We start from the raw sequence: 18,283 nt of genomic DNA, 5'->3' as shown, positions 1-18,283 counted from the left end.
TCCCACAGCAACATATTATGATGTCACGAGTGAAGATTTATAGTTCTCTAACATCGGCAGAAAGAAAGGACTCCGCTGTGAGATAGGCCAGGCTGAAAATGCTTCCCTGCATTAATTGTCCCTCTGGGAGGAACTTGGTTATGGAGAAGTTATATTTTAACAATCCAGCAAACGTGTAGATAAAGAGTGGTTGAATCTGAGAGATTCATCACAGTCTCTAAAAAAGTTATTTATAAATCCAGAAGAAAGATTTCAACACATGTCTCCAGAATACCCAGAGTGAATAACAGCCGACACAGCCAACTCTAGCCACCAAATCACCTTTATCTCACCCTTGGTGGCCTTAACCATTTTAAATCAAGGGGCAGTAAAACACATTTGATCACCCTTCCACTTGTAAAGAACAGTTGCACTGACAGCGCATTAAGTCCCGTGCTTATCACTAGACTTATTTCCATGTTCGTGCACATAGAATCGGAATCTCAACCCCTATATGTATTTCAATTGTATTGTATTGCATTGCTATGTCATTTACAATCTGGTATGTCAATGCATGACAATTGCTCTACAGAAAACTTTTTTTAAAAGCACATTTGTTCTTCAACTCTCTCCCCATGTCAGTGATACTATGGCATCTAAGTACATGGATTCTATAAATTTCAGCGATCACAGCTTTCAGTGGAATATTTTATATGTAAACGTAACTCTCACTGGATTCAAAGAGATTTATTGCCATGTCAATATAGAAAAGGCTGAAGTCATAATTATGACCTGGCCATCAGAAAAGTAGTCAGATGGTTCTCTAGCCCTTGAGCTCATACCTAAAAATAGAACAGCTCCTGAAAATGACTTTTCAGTGGAATTTTGTTAGTAGATGCAGCCAAAGTCCGAAGTGGATGGAACAAAGTCCTCCTTTCTCCCAACCATACTTTCTGCTTTTGCTTCTGGCATTCTTTTCTCTCTCTTTCCCAAGCAGTAGATTTCCAGAGAATGGACAGATAACTCTTCCTAGAGGTCTAAATTCATTACTTACAGAGGGTGTTTGACATTAGCCTTGGGCCATTGGTTGTCACCCATGTGCTAAGAGCATAGGATGGTAGCCTTCAGTGATTCTGCAACAGCAGATTGGAAACCAGAGGCATACCCAAAGGCGCAACAGGGAAAGAAAGTACAACCGTTTGCAGACTTCATTGCCCATGATGGTTGCTACAGTGCACACATCTGGATTCTGGAAACTGTGCTTAAACACTTCTCCCAAGACACCCTAACATAGAAAATGTTGTAGGTTAAATCCCACAGCTTTTCAAAAAAGTTTGTTTGATCATTGTTTGGGGAGCTTACAGCATGTCTGGTCATTACACTTTGATTTATTACTGGTTTCAGAAATAATGGACATTTCTACAGTGACTAGCTTCTATTTGGTTGAAACCATTTATCAGAGTTCTCCTGAGACATAAATAGGGTATAAATGAGTCTGGACAGAATTTCAAAGTCTTATCTGAGGGATCTCCAGATCAAAAAACAGTATACTGTAATATAAAAGCAATAAAAAACACAAAATAGATTATTCTATGTATATTTTACATGTATACATCACATATTAATTTTATTCTTTTTCTGATTCTTTATTTATTTACTTTGATTCAAGTTCAGTAAACATAGAGTTATGATTAACTCAAGGTTCCTGTCATAAACAGATACAGGATGAAGTGAATTCCTGCCATTATTTTACTATCATAGCCAGATGCTAATTTTTAATAGGTTCCATATTTTGAACTGAGGAAGGCTTGAAGGGCAGCACGAATGTTTCTCTTTACTCCCCTTCACCACTCCATATCTCTTTTTTGCTTTTGCGCTGTCATTTGGATTTCAAAACTCACCATGAGTTTTGCACTGGTTCAGGAGAGCCCCATATGCTAGACTGAGTGAATGTTAGTTATACATTTTTTAAAATGATGTGGAAAATGCAAATGAGAGCTCTCAGTGCAGAAACCATTGCTATTGAGGAAGGATCAGTGGAACGTTTATTGTGGAACAACATATATGAACTATTGTTATCTTCCTACAAACAGCATATTCCTCTCAAATATCCTAAAAATCCATTGTTAACCAATTCTGGTTATGCATATGCATATTCTCTTGAGAGGCAGTGGTGGAGGCCAGGAAAAACACACGTACCCTAGCAAGAATGATCAACCAGGTGCAGACGTGGACCACAGCCACTTGGGGGAGAGAATTGATCCCACCCTTTTTGAGCCACTGGACTCTTTTAGATCAGGGGTAGGCAATGTTTATGTTGGTAGAGCTGGATTTCTTGGAAGGTTTGGATGTTCTTTGTAATATGTTTCTTTTAAGATTATACTGCAGCTTTCCCACCTCAAAATGGCAATTTTTTTGCAATCATGGACAGAGATGGGATTTTGAAGGCCACAAAAAGAGAGAACTAGGGACCATAAGTTAACCACCCTTGCTTCAGAGCAAAGGTGGTGGACTTATGGCTTTCCACATGTGACTGAACTACAGCAATCAGAATCATCAGTCATATTGCCTGAGATTGCGAGGCATAGTTCAGAAATTTTTGGAAGGCCACAATCCTCCCATTGCCTCTTTAGAAATCATTGGCCCCAACAATAGAAGCTTTTGTTTTTCTCCTCCCTCTTGGCTCTCGTTGACCCCTGCTCTTCCCTCCCTTTTGCAGTGCTGCACAAATTCAGTCTTCCTCTCAGCAGAGGCTGTCTGTGAACTAAAGTACCTTTGCATCAGAGCTCACCGTTATAGTTACAACTGTGATTCATCGTTCCTGCTGTGATTAATAGACTCAGTACACCTCCTCTTAGTTCCCAAGCCCTGCCTGTCCCCTTGTTCTTTTCTCCCTACACCTGCTTGCCAAAGGAATACTATGAAATCACATCAGCCACATCCTGTTGCACCTTTGAAATCACTGGTAACAAGGATTAGGTTCCAAAATGCAATCCTTCTGATGGAGCGTCTGAAAAGAAAACACTGACTGTTCCACAAAACACCTGCAAGCGATTTATTATATCACCCGAGGTGACAGATACTTGAGGCCTTTGCCTTTGGTGCTAGTCCTTTTCAATCCATCACAGGTTTCACCTTGCATGGACAGATCTAACAGGCAATTAAAAAAAATCATTTTACATTCCAGTTTCTTTCATGACCCAGAGCTCACCAATCTGTAAAAACGTAAGTCCTCTGACTCCATTTGTACACAATGGGCAAGCTGTAGTATAACAATCAAAGTTCATTTAGAAAGGAAAGGGCTCACTCTAGCCCAGTGTTTCTCAACCTTGGCAAGATTTGGAAGATTTGTGGACTTCAACTCCCAGAATTCCCCAGCCAGCCTTGAGCACCTTCTCACAATAGGAAGGGCTGGGTCTCAGCAGGACAAGGTTACATGGGCTACAATGGTTCATGTTGCAATGTTCATGTTGCAAAAGCCAGAATGTGGCTGGTTTGATCTTAGTGTTTTCTGGGACCATCGTGTTTGGGCACCTGCCAGGGCTGGGGGTAGATGTAAAAAGAATAAGTAAGATGGCAAGTGCAACTGCACAAAGTCTTTTTTGACATGTGATGTGTGTGTGTGATACGTGTGACACACATCAGAAAGGGTGGGACTCTGATCACGTGGTTATGCCCACCATCTTGGCTCTTTTGAGTCCCTTCATGACCTGTCTTTGCATATTGTGTGCAAGCCTACTGTGGTTTATTTAGTAACCCATGGTTGAGCAAGCTGAGTATAAAGTGTGAAGCCTGTCATTGGGTATGCACACTGCCAGTTAAATATCCTCTGTGGTGAAATATTGATACGATCGGAAGAGAAACCAGAGTATGCTCAACTTCAGATGAAAAAGCTAAATGATCTTACGCTTGTAATATTGTTCTCAATATTCTAAGCCATTTAAATAAGAGAATGTTAATAATTTTTAGATATATTATACAAACATCAATGTATGGAAACAACACAATGTACTGAGATTTATAACATAACTCAAAGGAAATAATAATAATAATAATAATAATAATAATAATAATAATAATAATAATACAAAGTATCCTCTGAGGCAGCCTCTTTATGTATACGTCTTCAGACATTAAAGCGATTGGAAAGTAAGTCCATTAAAATCGTTGTGCCATTTACTGCCCTGGGATTAGATTAAAAAATATGGATTTTTTTGTTGTGGTACCCATTTTGCAGAGCCCCTTCCCCATTTCTACTTAGTTACCCCCAGCAAATTAACAACAACAACAAAAACCAATCCACCTGGTTTGTTTGTACGAAGTCCTACTGAGTGTGCAAGGTTGTTCTGTGGGTGTTATTCTCTCGGCGAGCTTCGTCTTTTTTCTCTGATCCGCAGCTTTACCTTGTTTATTATTTGCCTACAGCATTTTGTTTTTTGGTCACAAAGGTAATAGATTCATTTTATAAATAATATAAAAATGCATTCAATAGATGCGAGACCCCTCTCGCAGCATGGCCCCTCCCCACTTTTGTCAATAGCATGTTAATTTTATGCTGCTGGCTGCTTTTTGACAAAAAGAGCTGTAGGGTCATCAGCCAAACACTGTGTCATGGAGCAAACCCTACTATAATAACACAATGGGCATTTGAGCAAAGGACCATCGAACTGGACTAGCCTGGGGGTTGGCTGTGCCCAGAATGAGAGGGCACTGCAGAGCTGCTTGGTTAATGTTTGTTCCTAATTAATTAGAATTTAAGAGAGGCTTGAAATTCTGCCATGCTTGGAGCAGCATTTGGTTGAAGGCCAGCCATGTCCACGAGCTGCAGAAGGCGCTTGGCTCAGTGGGAAGCCAAAGGATCCAGTCACAAACATGATCTTCTCCCACAGCCTACATTGTCACTGGAAAAAGAATTTGTCTTCACCTGTGGCTGGGAAAAAGGGTTGGCAGAGGGCTGGTGAAGAGGAGCCATTGTGCAAAGAGGAACAGAAACAGGCTGGATGAACACTTGCTGGAGACTCCTGCGGCTTGTGGGCGTCATGCCAGCCTGCAGCAGAAGGGCAATGTGGCTTCTGCCTCGGAGGTTCAAGAAGGAAGTGTTTGTTGTCCCTGATTAGCCACCTGGTGGAGAGTAAACCAGGCATTTTGGAGGGTCAGGGTCATCCATGTAATTGTGTTTAGCTCTCGGGCAAAGAGCTATAATTTTTGAGGGTGCTGCAAGCAAGGTGAAGTCTCCTTCAGGTTGAGCTCAATTATGGTGACTTCATCTATTTTTCCTGGCAGCTGCATGGAAGTGGTTTGTTACTGTCTTCTTCTGGGATGCATTCTCAACTTCCCAGTCTAGTTTATAGCCCTGGGAATTCGTGATCTCCCATCTGAATATTAACCAAGTCCAATTCTAAAAATTCTTCTTGTTTTAGATCAGCCAATGCCAGTTAGGTGGCACCACTTACTGTAACCAGTGGCTGGTTGTGAAATAATAGTAAACATTAATGCCCAAAGTGACATTTTGTAACTATTTAACATACACAAACTTTCTGAGTCAGTTGGGCTAAAAGAAAGCAATTTCCCTAAAATTATTTTCTAAGCTTCTTAGGAAGCTGTCCTTTGATCTGCACGGAGAAATTGTGGTGGTGAACTTTTATCTCCACTATCCCTGACTATTGGCATTATTGGCTGGGGATGCTGGGAGATGAAGTCCAACATTTCAATTATAATTGGTTTCCTGTCCTTATCTTATACCCAGCAACACCATCTAGCTAAGCAATATCCAAAACCAAAGCAATACCATCAAGCATGATCTCTTCAGGGTTTCAGCCAACAGCCTTTGGAAATATCAAGCATTGAATCTACAGGCACCATTCCCTCCACTATTTAGAATGGCTTTCAGAACCATGTCTTCAGAGTTTAATGATCCAGTACTTTATTTCTGACATCCCATTTGCTCTTAAGTTTTACAGAGGAAAGGTCTCCCTTTTCCTCAATCAAGACAACTGCTTTACATGAAACCACAATTCAGTGAACATGAGGCCAAACATGGGGGACCACCTTGGAATTCAAGGGCTGGGAAGTAAAAAATAATTCTGGAAGAAAGCAATGGGAAACCACTTTCATAACATTGCCATAAATACTGCACTGATGTGCTCACCAGGAGTAAAACTCAATGCAAAACCATCTTTGTTTTACTACTTGAACCACAAAAAAACTTACTTAGTAGTCAGTCCCAGTACTAGAATTATGTGGTAAAAGACAAGGGGACTTTTATAAATCCCACAAGTTTCTCCCATAATTTTTGACAAACAATGTCCCCATTACAACTGTTACAAGGAGTAAGGGCAAGCCACCAAATTGGTCAATAAACATGTAGTCTAGAGTCAAGAATGATGTCTTGCTTATATTCTGTACATTGTTTTGCTCCTCCCTCTCTCCCTCCCTCCCTTCTTTCCTTCTTTCCTTTCTTTCTTTCAACAGAGATTTTGATTTCATCATGAGTTAAGTCCTAAGGAAAAATCAAATAATTCGGAGAGTAAGGAACAGCAAAGGTACAACTGGAATTGAACTGCCGGGAACATGAATTGTGTTTGTACTGCAAGTCAAGAGAGAGTTAATTGGATGACTATTGATGGAAGGGAAAGCTCAAGGCTCAAAGCCAGATATCTAGGCAATGACCTGTTGTCCAGAGGGAGGAATTGGAAAGTTGTGGAAGGAGCTTAGGTGGAGGCAGGTGGAAAATGAGGAATAAGGGCAGATTGTGGATTTGCACAGCAGCTGGGTGACCATGTGTACAGGACTCACAGCTCGGATGGTGTTAGCAGCTACCACACTTTGCCAATTGGCAATACAAAGTCTGGCAAGGATATGTTTGGTCTATTTTCTTCTTGACTCTGTCAAATCAGAGGTTGTTTGTAGGAACTCAGTAAACTATCTTAGATATACTCTTTGTGTTACTGTTCTAGGAAGGAAAAAAACAGTATTCCACAATTGCTTTTGCCAGTGAACACATTATTCTGGTCAATTAGAAGTTGAGAAGGAGAAGGAGATGAAACAGCAGCATATCATCCATACATGGATATGAAAAGAATCCCCATATGCTACAATAAAGATGGCAGTTTAGAAATCATTGCAACAACTTAAATAGAAAAGAGTGATGCCAAGATGATACTTATAATGACTCCACCAAGCAAATACCTATTTTGAAGTGTAAGTAGAATGAGATTCTGATTTCTTACAGCCATATTAAAAATATTACACTCTGAGTTACAGTCTATCGTGACCAACTTGTATAAAAGTTGCACTCAGGTACTTGCGTCCTACAGAATAATGCAGCATTGTACAAACATCTTGAAATGGTATGTCAGTAATTGTTTCAGTCAGGGACAATGTGCCCTCAACATGCTTCCTCGCAAGCCTAACTTGAATCATCTCAAGTTGATGGCAGTAGTGTGTGCTAAACCATTCACAAGACAGGCAGAGGCCATGTTGCATAACAAGATCACGCTCACTGGGAAAATTTGGGATTTACAATCCCAACACCATCTGCACTGGAGAATATCAAATAGGGAAGTTTGCTGTAGAAGAAATCAGATGAATGATGATTTCCATGATGTACTGATTTAGTCAGAATCAACAGATAAAAAATAAATCACAGCCTAAGACCAAAACTTAGCAGTATGCGTGTGGTGGGGAGGGGTGCGAGGAAGATGATAGATGTAGTGTCATGATCCAAACCCTTGTACATGCATGTTCAAGGCAGCAAAGCTTGGATTGCAACATCCTGTCTATTGCTTGCCATTTTCACTGCCCCTTTGTGGGCTGCTGATAAGATTTGGCCTGAAGCCTTTTGTAGGTCCTACAGCCTACACAAATGGCAGATGACTACTTTTCAGCCTCATGCACCCCAGTCTCCTGCATTTTTCCTACCAGTTCTTATTCAATAAGATGAAAGAAAAATTACATTCTACATTTTGACATTCTTTCAAAGGACAAGAGAATTTTGAAGAGACCTGTCATGGCTAGAGAGTATTTAGTGACAAGGGAAGTTTGTGAATGTCCTGTTTTTCACTGTCCAGTTATTTCTCTAGCTGTCTGTATTTTCCTTGGTTTCTCACATTTCAGTTCAATTCAATGCCATTCATTTAATGCAGAAAGCCATAAATTATGGAATTTCTCCCATTGGGCTTTTAGAGTCAGTACAATTCTCACTCTGACCGGAAATCTGCCTTTGGGAACTTGAGAATTTCCCAGAGAAATTAGGAAAACTCATTTACCAGATTTTTCTGGCAACAAATCTGATGGAGAATTTCCAGTGGAAAAGGATGTTTGTGCTTAGTTTCAAGTTTTCAAAAGACAAGCTTCTTCCACCAAATGAGATAAGAAAACATATGTTTGGATTTAGTAATATATTTCATGTAGGGAGATGACTGCTTCACAGTCCAATGTCTGGGTCATCCTTTTTTTTTTTTTTTTTAAGTGTTTCTCAGGCACCTAGAAATAATCTAAAATATATGGTTCTCACAGTTGAAAGCTTGACATTTATCCTAAGCAAAAACTTCCTCTTCTCTCCACAGCTTGACTGAGGAACAAAGATTTATTTTTTAAAGAAATCTGAGTTATTAAACAGTTTATGCCTCCTAAATATACTAAAGTATTGAGTGTTTTTTTTCTTTTCCTGCCTCTTTCTAGAGTTCATTGAATTGTTAATAATCATGTTGTCATTTTCTGAAGACTTGGCACCACAACTTTATTTTTTCCACATAGAAGCTGCTGTAAGCATCTGATTACAGAAACTGTCATTATATCAGAAAGTTACAGCTTTGAGTTCTGGTAAGTAAAGGTTTATTTTACATTTTAAAAGTCAGTGTGCACAGATGACTGAACCTCTTTCAGAACTGTGCTGCATACTCTTGTCAAATAATTAGGAAAAGAAATTGATTTCAGACAAATATTTACTTCTTCTTTTCAAAAATGACTTGCCCTTTTCTTTATATGAAAAATATCTCCTTTCTCTCTCCCTCTCACCCTCTCAGTCCCCTCTCAATATCTCCTGTGAGATGCTGTTGCGTGTATACACTGAGCATCATTCTTGTAATTATTTTCACTTCACAGAATATTGCTGCAATCACATAACATACAGGAAAATGTATGTAAATAATGGTACCCACGTGCTGTTCTGCCCAGGAATGCTCATAAGTGCATGATCAGAAAATTAGGTTTAGTGTTTACAAGATGATTGAAATTAACAGCTCCAAGCAGACTGTGATGAGAAGTTCAAAAGTCATAGGGTCTGTTCTTCATGCTAAAGAAAACACCTAGAAGCTCAAGCCCAAGAATATGCCTGCATCCTATTTAAGGATCTCTGGAAAACACATTCCTAAAGTGGATAGAGAGACAACTGAGAATAGATTTCTATTTGTTGTTAAGGATTAGGCCAGGTATGGGGGAAATGTGGCCCTCTGTATGTTTGGAACTACAATTCCCAGGTAGCTTCAGTTAGTCTGACCAATGGCGGAGATGTTGGAATTGTAACTCAGCAATTTCTGGAGGCCTACACTTTTGATTTAATCTGTTGTAAGCTGAACTTTCTCAGCCAATAGCAGAAAATGTGGATGAAGGAGAAAAGCTGGTGGTTTTGAAGGCACAAGGAATGCATGTGTATCTTATTGTACTACATAGCCACCAATGAACAAACAAGGTTTTTTCTTTTAACTGACATGCATGTAACAAATTAAACTTTGTCTCTCACTAGGACATCATTCTGGCACAGCCAGAGACTATGAGTCAGGGTCCTTTGAAATATCAGGCATTGGTATAATTAATATGAGCAAACATGGTAACTCTTAAGTTCAAGTGCAGTGAGACCATGACATTCCAACAGCTGTTGTGTCCTATCTGACCCAGGATAGCCAGATATCCTCCCAGATTTGTTCTGCTTTTTAAAAACAACTGTCCAATTTTCAGTATACATTTTAAAGAGAAGAGGCAGCTTAGGTTTTCCAACCTAAAATAGGCAGAGATTTTATTTGCTACAAAGGAGTTTACTGGCACAGCGTGGAACTTGCATTCAAGTCAGGTGTTTAGAGGGTTGCAGTTTTATCTACAATTTATTTGGCAATAAAACTTGTTGAATTCTATAGCAAGATTTACTTTTGAATATGGCAATAGATTCTATTTTTTTTAAAAAAATTGAGTCATTGGTTATATTATTTGGTATTTTTTACTATAAGCTGTTTGCTAGCCCCTAGAGCTGCGAATTGAATCAGACACTATTTTATCGTGTTCTTAATGAGTGTGCAACAGCATTTCATCTTCCAGATCATTTAAAAAATGTTATCTATCCATAGAGCTGGTGCAAAAAGGTTTAATGATATTCTTAAATTATACTGCTGTTTCCTATTGCAGTGTTTCTCAACCTTGGCAACTTTAAGATGTGTGGATTTCAACTCCCAGAATTCCCCAGCCAGCATGAATCTTGAAAAAATAAAATCAGGTAGGGTAGGTACCTTAGAGACTGCCAGAATAATGATCCACAGACACCATACCACACTGCTTGCTTTAATGCAGGAAACAGAATGCTGAAATGTATTTAAGGGAACTTTTCTTTTTTTAAAAAAGATACATTGTTTAAGCATTAGTATGTAAATGTAAACGCTTCTAGAGCTGTTTTTGGACTTGTTCAGAAGAAAAACTACTGTGTGTGCCTGTAACTTGCTCTTATTAGTTCCTAGAATGACAGTAAAGCATCAGATTAGATCATCTGTTCAGTTTTTGTAGCCTGATTCCCAGAAATGCCAGCTGCAATCTAATTAATAGGGCACAATCTTTTTATTCAATAGGTTACTCTGGATTAAACTGATTTTCTAAAGGTGTTTATTTATCATATTGATATAGCTGCCCATCTCATATAAAGTGATTCTGGATCAATTAACATAGATCAATGTGACTAACACTGCACCAGTAACAGCAAGCTGGGGTGCACAACATTTGGGCCCCAAGTCATACCTGACTTTTGAGTAGCATGCTGCATATCGCACTCCAGAAGTGGGCAAGGCTAGGACAAAAGCTAATTACTTAAGTTATATACAGTTCATATCTAATTTACTAATTAGACCTTAGATCTAATTAACAGTAAATATCAGACCTATTTGGAACACAGTGTCCAGTTCAAAAAGGACAGTGACAAATTGGTTCAAGTTCAGAGGAGGGCTATCAAGCTGGTGAAGGGTTTAGAAACCAAGCCTATGAGAAATGGTTAAAGGATATAAGTTAGCCTACAGACAAGACAACTGAGAGAAGATATGTAGCAGTTTTCAAATATCCAAAGTGTTTTCATAAGGAAGAGGGAATAAACATATTCTCTATTGCCCCAGACAGTAGGGTAAGAACCAGTGGGTTACAACTGCAAGGAATCTGTTGAGAAGTTCAAGCTAGACATCAAGAGGAACCTCTTCATGGTCTGAGCTGTCAGTCACTGCCATGAGAAGGGATTGATTGATTGATTGATTGATCAATCACATTTGTATAGTTACAGTATACTTTAGTTCATTATAGGTCTATGAGCAGAAGTTGAATGGTCATCTGTTAAGGGTGCTATAATGGATCTTATACCAAGCAAAATATTGAACTAAATAACCTATATAATCTCTTGCAACTCTATGATTATTACCATGTATTAAATATTTTTCCTTAAATCACACGATGTAGAACACACACCATTGTTGTATAGAAATCTATAGCCAAGTTCAGGTGCTTGTTAATTTCCATGCAAGTGTTAATGGGAGTTTGTCTGAAGAGTTGAGATGTTGTTCAAATCACTTAGAGGTAACAGTGCCATGAACAGATAGAACATGACAGATTAACATGTGATCTCAGTCATTTGTGTTATCAGGGCTCTTTTGAGCTGTCCAGTCATGTTAATATGTTTTCATATGGCAACATAGATTTCATTTACACTACAAAGGTAGGTGGGTGGGTGGGTGGAAGGAAGGAAGGAAGGAAGGAAGGAAGGTTCTTGCTTTACTGAATCAGTGAAAATAATCAGACAATAATCAGAAAATAATCAGACTCAATAACTTTGAAACTTTAACAGCTCAACATACAAAGAAAGCAGGAAGCAGATCAGAAATAATTACAAGTTTTATGCAAGTTTCAGCAATTTTGTTCCTTGGAACTTCCTGAGGGGTAAGATTGTTTAGCCCCACAAGCAGCAACAGAAACAGAAAAAATACATACAAAAAAGGAACCGAAAAAATACATACAAAAACATTAATTATCATAAGAGGAAATTATTACTTTTTACTCTTTGCAAAATAAAAGAGCAGACTACGGATGTTATGAAGCTTTTATTTTATAAACTGCTGAAAAGAATATCTCCAAATTTTTTTAAAGCTCTATATTCAAGTCTCCAGTTTTGAGATTACAATATAAACTTTCCCTTTCATATAAATGAAACCAAATATTTGGGTTGGATTTTAAAAGAATTTATTTACATTGCTGTTTCTAGTTCCAGTGTGAAATTATCTAGCACAAATCCCATTGAGATAGGTCGAAGCTGAGCACTGCATGACAATTTATCTTTCATTTGTTTTGTTGCTGGAAGTTCAAAGATGATAGTAGTCATAAGTTGCTTTTCCTCCAATGATTGTGGAAAACAGGCAAGCAAAAAACAACCTTGAATGCAAAGATCATGACTATAGCACTGGCTGGAGATGTGTGCTTTCCCCTCTGCCAAATGTTATTTGATTTATAATATTTATAACTTTTCCGAACCCAAAGGACTCATTCAAAGGTCTATAACAGAGAAATTTACAGTGCTGATAAATAGGGTTTGCAGGTTTTGAGTGTCAAAAGCCTGTAGAGTCTAGCTGACACAGAAATGACAGTCAGATAAAAACAAAGTACAGTAGTCTTCACTTTGTAGCAGATGTCTCTATTCTTTCATCTTCAGAATTTCTGAAATGTAGCTCTCTTTGCAGTCATTTATACTGAGATCCTGGTACATCTTTCCTGGACCTTCAGGCTTTACCTGCAAGTCAGATGGAATCCAGATGTTCCATATACAATTTCTCTCAAAAGCAAACAGAACCACAACTCTAAGTATCATATAAACGAAAGCAAACTGCACAGCACTTTAACAAAATGGCATTAAACATTCAGCTAATACCCAGAGAAAGAAAGAGATTTGTGTGTAAATATTAAGCACCATTTACCAGGAGAATTGAATGGCTAAATCTTCAAATATTGTATTCACTATTTACGTCTCCCTTGAGCCATAACTCATCTTGTTTAGTCTGAGACTATAAAATTCATTGCTGCAGAGTCTAGATACAGGCAGGTGTATAAGAGTACTATGTGTACTCTGCATACACAACACACCCGTCCTTGCCACAAAAATATGAAGATTCACCTTAGAAGAAAATAAACCGTTCATTTAATTTGCACAGATTTGGGCAATTTGCATAATTTATTCTGCTCATAATATTTTGCAGAATGACCAGTCCCACAGAGCAGAAATGTCAGATTCCCTGGCCAGAATATATAATGCAAATCAAAGCATACAAATAGGCTTCATTATCAATTTTTGCATAACGTGGTGAAATTAGGTGGCTGAACCAAGATGACTACTGGCACTGTAACTTTAGCAATAAAGGTTACAGGTGGTACAGCACAGGGACAGATGCTCTGGAGTAAAAAAAAAAAAAAAAAAGGATGGAGAGACAAAATGCCTCGGAGGAAAGTGTATTCAGAAAGAAGCTGATTATTTCTGAAAAATGCATAATAAATATTAATAGCTCTACCACAATTCAGCATGTTGCACCACTATTAAGCGACATTTATTATCTGTGGGGCTTTTGACACAGTCAGATGGCATTTATCAGCATGAGTGGCCACTTAGAGGTCTGTTAGAAACTACCTATAACAATATCTGGGATATCTGTCTCTCCCGGGGTTCTGGAAAGCTTTGAAAGCCTGGTTTTTGTCCCAGGCCTGGGATTGACGTATGTTATCTTTTTAATGGCCCCTGTTTCGTTTTGTGGATTTTGTTATTAGAGTATTTTAATATGGGCTTCCTGTTGATTTAATACCTTTTAGCTGGTTTTATATCCTTTTCATTTTCTACACTGCCCAGAGTCCACTGGAGTTGGGCGGCCAATAAATATAAATAAATAAATAAATAAATAAATAAATAAATAAATAAATAAATAAATAAATGCGATATTGTTACATTATCGAGAAGAGTCAGTTGGGGACCCAATCATGCTTTTTGTGGCACCTTAGAGATTAACACAGTTGTTAAAGCATACATACATCATACCTTCAGTGCTGCAGTGTGCAACCTTTTTTGGGCCGAGGACCTAGATCTGGCCTTTGATGGATTCCAGGGGCTACTTTCCAAAAAGCAGGTGTGGGGTAGCAACAGAAATGGTCAGAGTCCAGAAAAAATGAAATGTGATTGAATGTGATTTTAATTTAATTGAAATATATGGTATTAATTAAATAGAATTCATGTGATTATGTTGTATGCCTATAATAACATTCTAAAGTGCAATTCAGCTGCAACTTTGAAGGGGCTCTGAAGGCTATCGGTAAATTTTGGGGGATGCATTAGTCCTGCAACCTCAGGATGGGCAATTCTGGGGCTCTGTAAACAATGAGATCATTGTCTCAGAATGAGATCAAGTTGAACAGCCTGCAATCAGGATGATGACTTTGGTAACACATGTCTATTCTGTGATAAGTTTCACTGAGCTCCAGTGCAAATTAGTCACTTTCTTACCTAAGAATATAAGAGTGTGCAAAACTATATAACGATTAATGAGACTGTTGGTCCATCTAGTGCTTTATTCACGTCATTTTCTGCAAAACACAGAGGAAAGTCTTCCTTTTCTTTTTTGGAAACAAATGTTTGGGATTTGGGAGATTTTGTTGCAGTTTTACATCAAGGGTGGAATCATGTTGCAGAGGCATATTCAGAAGTGGCTATGATGGACTTGCATGAAATGTCTACAATAATGGAAGGAAAAGGGAGATAATCCAAAATGTATTTACATCTATTTAATTCCATTGGTTTAAAAACTGAAATTTTAATTCCTCACGATCTTGGCAGGAAGCAGTAGGAGAAACTAATTTGCTCTTCTAATCCTGAAAGTGATTTTTGGCACCCTGCTTTTTGAAAACCTGTTATTGAGAGCTTGTTGGATTATGTGGTTGTTTATTCATGACTACACCAGGAAGTATAAAATATAAATCACATGGTTGAAGCCAAATGCCAAGTTTTGAATAACTTAAGAATTTTTAACAGGAACGAAAAGCCATTGTGGTGCATTTCAATTAGCCACATCTCAGTGGATCACATTTGGGAGGCCATTCTGAAGTTTAAAAATATTGGTACATGTTTTTTTTTTTTTTAATTGGTCTTGTCTAGTCTATTTTTCCTCCAGGAGCATAACATGGCATTCAAGTACTCCTCTGATGTCATGCTCACTGTAAGATAGGTTGGACTAGCAAAAAAGCAATTGATCCAAGATTTGCGGTGAGTTTCCATGGCTGTGGCTGTATTTAAACCTAGATCACCTTGTCCTGGACTACCTATAACCTCTATACCACACTGGCTCATTGTGTAGAATGGGTCTAATTCTTCAAGGATCACTGTATCTTTCAACAATGTGTTGGTGCCAATTTCCAAAAGACAAAGACATTTTGCTTATAGATCTTGATGAAATTGATAATTTAATAGCTCACAGAAGGAGATGATGGCAGAATAATCCCACTGCTAAAGGAGAAGCGTGATTAGCGTGCGATCAATGTACTGTCTGATTTTGAGTGTGTGTGAATTCTAATGAACTCTTACATTGTAGGCACTAAAAACATACAAATACTATCACTAATAGTGGCACTACTTGTAGAAGGAGATGGGGGAGGAAAAGGAAAACGATCTAACCCCCTCTGTATACTTCTGCAAGGGATTTTTCTGAAGCAGGCACTACAGAAGGTTTTGGTGCCATCAAATGTGGTTGAAAGCTAGCTTGGAAATAATCTGATAAAGGTAACATTTGCCCTACTCTGGGATATTTGCATGTTATTTATTCACATTGTTTGCATGTGTTTGGCCTGATAACACAAACACAGACAAAACAGTTGCCAGCAGACACCTAGTTCTGTTTGTTTATTTGTTTGCTTCTTGCTCCTCTGCTGCAAGCCAAAAGCAACTGCCCAGAGCTATTGTAGAGAAGAAAAACAGTTCACTTTTGATCCTGTTACAAAAACATTTTAGGCAAAGCTGATTAACAGGAAAACTGAAAAAAGATACGGTCAGTGACAGAGTGACGGATGGGTACATTAAAGGGATGCAGAAATACCACGTCATGCTATGACTCTTTTCCAGACCTGGTACTAGATTCTTTCCCATCTTTGTCCAGAATGAAGATGGAGAATACTGAATTAGGAGTTGGAACAAGTAGGGAAATAAGGGCACCAAGTCCAGTTGGGTGGAATTGCAAAGGAAAGGGGATACCCCAAAGCCTTAATTTGGGCCTGGAGGTTATACACTTTCACTTTGGTCTCCATGGGGCATGTAAGTACACCAGGTTAACCCTGTCCTCCTCCTCCTTTGTTCATACCATTCACACAGGCACTGTCAGCTCCACTAGGTAGACCAGACCAGAAAATCAACTCCACTGGAAGGTTAGACTTCTACCTTACTGCTATAATGACACAATCTTGCAAGCCTGATTGTGCTTTACCTCCCCGTCCTTCCTATACCTCAGTGAATCAGGGAGGAGCTTCCCTGAGTTGCTTCTGAATACTATCTTGCTTCCCAGAACTTAAAGAATGGTTCAGCCCTCTTTGCTGATATAACAGTTCTTGCCTATTTCCTTCAAGTTCATCTCTCTTATTCTCTACACGCATCCACAGAATCCAACAGTTTTGTCAAATGATGAAGACTGCCCACCACATATGTCCATGTGATGCCATGCCAGGTCTAACAAAGGAGATCTTGCACTGTGATGTTGCAACTCATTTTATCACTTGCCCTCTCTCCCACAGATGCCCTTGGTAAAAATATCAGTACATGTTATATAATCCATTAATAGTTAACTTTCCAGGGCATCAGATTTGTTCTACATTAAGAATGACTTAACCTGGGGGCTTCTGGGAAAGAAATTGTGAACTAGAAAGGACTAAAAGTGGAACCAATCACCACAGTGGAATGAAGAGCCATCGAGTAGACCAACTCTTTGTAATTCCTCTCCAGACAAGGAGAGGACTTGAGATTGCCCACAAGTGCTCCAGACAGTTGCTCCTTGTGAGGAGACCACAAGACAGTAGTCTCCATTGGGTCTAGAGCTCGAGGAGATGAGGGGATAGCCATCATGCTCAAATCACGGTTGGCGCCTTTAAGAACACTAGGTTCACATACTTTCTTTTCTAATCACTTTCAGAAATTGATTGTTAACTACTTTTCAGCTATTAGGAGCCTTTGGATTGACAGGTTTTAGTGTACCAGGTGAGTTTCCTTCAATCCTTAGTGAAAGAAGTTTTAAATACAAGTTTAAGGACTAAGGATTTTTTTAAAAAAAATAAACAGCAAAAGGGTGATTAGAACTTTGATTCTGGAAAGTTACAAACAGACTTAGGGTCCTGATAGATTTAAAATAAGGTTTTAGAATTAATTATAAGAATCCTTCCTGTGGGAAAATTCTTTTGTTTTGAATTAAAAAAAAATGATAGGATGAGACTTTGAAGGTTGGACACTAGAGGAAACCAAAAGGAACTAAAGATTACAATTAAAGAAGAACACCACTTAACTTTGACTTACTAATACAGAATGAAGCAAAATATTTTAACATTGGACATATTGAAGGATATTTTTGAGCAATGGACTCAGAAGTAAATTTTAAGAGTGTCTGCCTCTAGACTGTGTTTAAAAGATGTTACATAAGAGAAAAAAGTCTTATCTGAGAAAATTGAGACTGATCTGAAAGTGGAATTAAAAATGACAGGCTACAAGAATGATATGGAAAAAGATGTTACATTGGACATATAAAAGAAACCAGTTGATGTCTTAATAATTAAAAGGGATATACAAATAACAAACCAAGAGAGTGACCTAGATAATTTTCTTATATTGGATTTACAAAAGAGGCTTGTTATAGCTTTGAAGAATTTTGTGAGAAGGGACAAAGAAAAAATGTAAAGAAATCAAGTTCTAGGACATTATTTGAAGGGACTAAAGATCAAGATTGTTCAAATTAAAAGGAAGGAATATAAAGTTGGTTTATTTGATCAAGGTTAAAATAGATATGTT

The 18,283-nt window shown here is 38.3% G+C and overlaps 1 long non-coding RNA gene across 1 annotated transcript in view; it reads left to right on the top strand.

The window, feature by feature from the left end:
* The first annotated feature begins 8,504 nt into the window (after positions 1–8,504).
* LOC148214567 (uncharacterized) overlaps positions 8,505–18,283 on the top strand; it is a 58,179-nt gene continuing 48,400 nt past the window's right edge. The window contains exons 1-2 of the long non-coding RNA XR_015797725.1: positions 8,505–8,802; positions 10,378–10,465. This is a non-coding gene — a long non-coding RNA (uncharacterized LOC148214567). The remainder of the gene's footprint in view (positions 8,803–10,377; positions 10,466–18,283) is intronic.

Source organism: Python bivittatus, unplaced genomic scaffold (genome assembly GCF_059951505.1).
Source record: "Python bivittatus isolate LINGU-HERP-01145 unplaced genomic scaffold, Pbiv_v1 ctg000610_np1212, whole genome shotgun sequence".
Lineage (NCBI taxonomy): Eukaryota > Metazoa > Chordata > Lepidosauria > Squamata > Pythonidae > Python > Python bivittatus.
This window is presented reverse-complemented; position numbering and strand designations above follow the sequence as displayed.